Source organism: Octopus sinensis, linkage group LG14, assembly GCF_006345805.1.
Source record: "Octopus sinensis linkage group LG14, ASM634580v1, whole genome shotgun sequence".
NCBI classification, from domain to species: Eukaryota; Metazoa; Mollusca; class Cephalopoda; order Octopoda; family Octopodidae; genus Octopus; species Octopus sinensis.
In genome coordinates, this window is record NC_043010.1 from 58,450,640 (window position 1) to 58,454,238 (window position 3,599).

The following is a 3,599-nucleotide window of genomic DNA, read 5'->3' on the forward strand; positions in this document are numbered from 1 at the left end:
AGAAGACACTTACCCAAGGTGTCATGCAGTGGGACTGAGCCCAGAACCATGTGGTTGGTAAGCAAGCTACTTACCACACAGCCACTTCTGCACCTATATATATATATATATATATATATAAATACTGGAAGAGATATAAAGATGTGATAAAAGCAAACCTCAAATTTTTGAATTTGAAAAATCAGTTATTAGGAAACCTTTGCATTGGACTGATCAAAGTGATGTGGTACAATCAAGAAATGTTGTAAAACACTTAAACAGAACAGCATTCAACATGCGAAAATAAAATGGGTTATTTGAAAGCAGGAACAACTGCCTAGTGATGTTGAGGGAAGATTCTCAAATGTTCACTGGAACTGCTAATTGTTATCAAAAGCTGGTTTACTTAATCATGAAAGGTTACATGGCAGGGACCAAAATGAAGGTTCAAAGGAACATACTCCCTCCAAGACAAAACAATTTCTAACAAGGTCTGTAGGTCTACAGGGGGCCTGAGGCAATACATAAGAATACACCAAAATGCACCAGCAGAGTGAGTTGAAGACCCATCACAGATTTCCAATATTTGTAGGAAGTTATGCAAATCAGAAGATGGTCTCTTGAGCCATTTAGATAAGAATGCCCTTGCAGAATTTAGAAACATGAATATTTAAAAGGAAACGGCTTTCTTCAGTCAAGAAGCAACATTTACCATAAACAAACTTGTGTATATATATATATATCAATAACAGTTTTTTTATATATATCTATATCATCATCATCATATAATGTCCGTTGTCCATGTTGGCATGGGTTGGACTGATTGACCAGAGCTGGCGAGCTGGGAATCTACACCACCCTCCAGTCAGATTTGGCATTGGTTCTACGGCTGGATGCCCTTCCAAACACCAATCACTTTACAGAGTTTGCTGAGTGCTTTTACATGGCACCACGAGCACTTTTATGTGATGCCATGAGTACTTTACACTACAAGAAGGATTGGTTTTTACATTCCTGCTGTGGAGTACAGGCCTTTTTGGGTATAGCAAGGTGCCAAAACATTTAAGAGGATATTTTATAACTCAGAGATTACATTTTGAAAGGTGGATTTTAACATGATATAGCATTACTGATTCTCTAAGTCAACGATGTTATGTTGTATAGTTGTAGCAAATTGTATAAGATCAGTCTTTTTACCTTTGTACATAGATTACATCTATTATTACCATTTTGTCTTGCTTTGACTTTTAAACAATCTGTTAGTTGATGTTATAGCTTTAAGCATTTGCTTTCATTGATCAGTTTCATGTCATTATGCTTTGCACTATTTTTGAATGAAGTTGTATGGTAGTAAAACCTCTCCTTTAATTTTCTTTTGAGCCACTGAATAACAGCCTCCATTTAGCTGGCATTCAGTGCTGATATCTTTTCATGAACAATTAGTCTTGCTAAATACAGCAGCCTTTTAGGATATTAATATTCTTCATGTTAACAGTGCACTTAAAACTTACAGTAATATTTATGTCTGTTGTATAGTTTGTTATACCTATAGCTTGCAAGGAAGTGCTTATCACTTAAAGTTCGGAAGGTTTGTACTATGTTGGACTTGAAAATTCATGAGAATGAGATGTAGATAAAATATTTCAATGACTCATCTTTCTCTGATGCAAGGGTTTTGGATTGAGGATATCCTTCATCTAACTGTTAAATCCACTCTCTCTTAAAGCATTATTATAGTAAGGGGTTACCTTGTCAAAAATCTTTTGCAATACAAATAGAAAATCCTTCTGCCTCTCTTTTCAATAACACATTTGAATATCAAAGTCTGGTGACATGAATCTATTTTATAGAAATAGACATTACATTTGGAGTGGGTGGTTTCCTAGATGGTTTCTAAGAGTTGGTAATTCAACATTTGATGATACCCAATAAATTATCAATGGTTAACTTTATCACTCTCAGCATTTTAAAACTGAAGCTGCTGGAGTTTTGATTGATATTGTTCCTAAGTCTACCTTGTCCATAGCTAATAGAATTTTATGAAATCCAGCATCAACATAAAATCTAAAATCTATTGAGGTAAATTTCTTAGATTAGATATCACAGGAATGTAATCTTCTAAAGTACCGAAAATCAATGAGATCATATGTCCACATCAACAGAACCATTCAGATCCCGACCCTTAACTCAGGCAGAATCTTCCAAGAGTGCAATATAACTACTGTATTATTATATTATCATTATTATCACCATTCATATCAAGAAAATCCTACTGTGCCATACTTCTTCTAAACATGAGTGGCACTCATCACGAGAACTCACACTTGATGCAAATGTTGGGCCTCATTATCATCAAGGTTCTCTCCTGGTGAACGAACATATTTAACATAACTAGGATCAGCAACTAAATACCAAACAACAGTCATCTATAAGTCTTTACTCACTATCAATCATCGCCCATTTTAATATCATCTGTCATTCACCCTTACCATTGTTTACTTTTATTATTACCAATAAATCTCTCTCTAGCATATCTTTTTCATTACAATCTCTCTCTCTCTTTCTCCTCTTTCTCTCTCTCCTCTCTCTCTCTACCCCCTTCTCTCTCTCCTATTCTCAGTGATATTGCTGTGAATGGACCATCATACCCAAGACAAAGACTCTTATGTAGTTTGATGGTGGGCAAGGTCACCCTCATGTGCTGGAGCTATGATAATTGGTGACCCTCTGGAAAACGGGAGTGAGGAAGAAGGATTTCCAGTTGCAGAAATCTTACCAAATGATAGACATGGGTGAGACTTTGTTCATCTTTTACTTTTTCATTCATTAGACTGTGGCTATGCTGGAGCAATGCCTTAAAGAATTTTTGTCAAATAATTCAACCCCAGTACTTACTTTTTTAAAGCCTCATACTTATTCTATTGAACTCTTTTGCCAAACTGCTAAGTTATTAGGTCATCAAGTATGAAATTTATAGAAAAGAAAAAAGATTTGCTAATGTTTTATAAATACAAGGAATAGTTTTACTCATCCAAGTATACACCTATATTGTCAATAGACTTTTGCCATTTCAGTGGTAGCTTGCCCAGCCCAGAACTGTAAAAGCCTGGCAATCTAGAGTCTATAAGATCTTGGAAGGCCTGTTTTACAGCATCATCGGAATTAAATTTCTTTCCTGTCAAAAAGTTATCCAAATTCTGGAAGAAGTGGTAATCAGTGGACATAAGATCATGTGACTATGGTGGCTGATGGAGAACTTCCAACTCCTGTAGTTTCGCCAATGTCATTTTTGCAATGTGTGGTCTGGCGTTGTCTTTCAATGAAATAAGAGTGGATCTGTTGACTAATCTAGGATGTTTTTGTTTTTAAAGTCTCTGCATCATTTGGTCCAGTTGGCTGCAGTATACTTCGGCCATGATTGATGAGCCAAGTTTAATGAAATCATAATGGATCACACCTGTGCCTGACCACCAAACACACACCATCAGCTTCTTTTGATGAGTTTTGCTTTTTGGACTGTGTTTTGGTGGCTCGTCTTTGTCCAACCATTGTGCTGAACATTTACGGTTGTTGTATTGGATCCATTTCTCATCACATCTTACAATTCGAATAAAAAATGA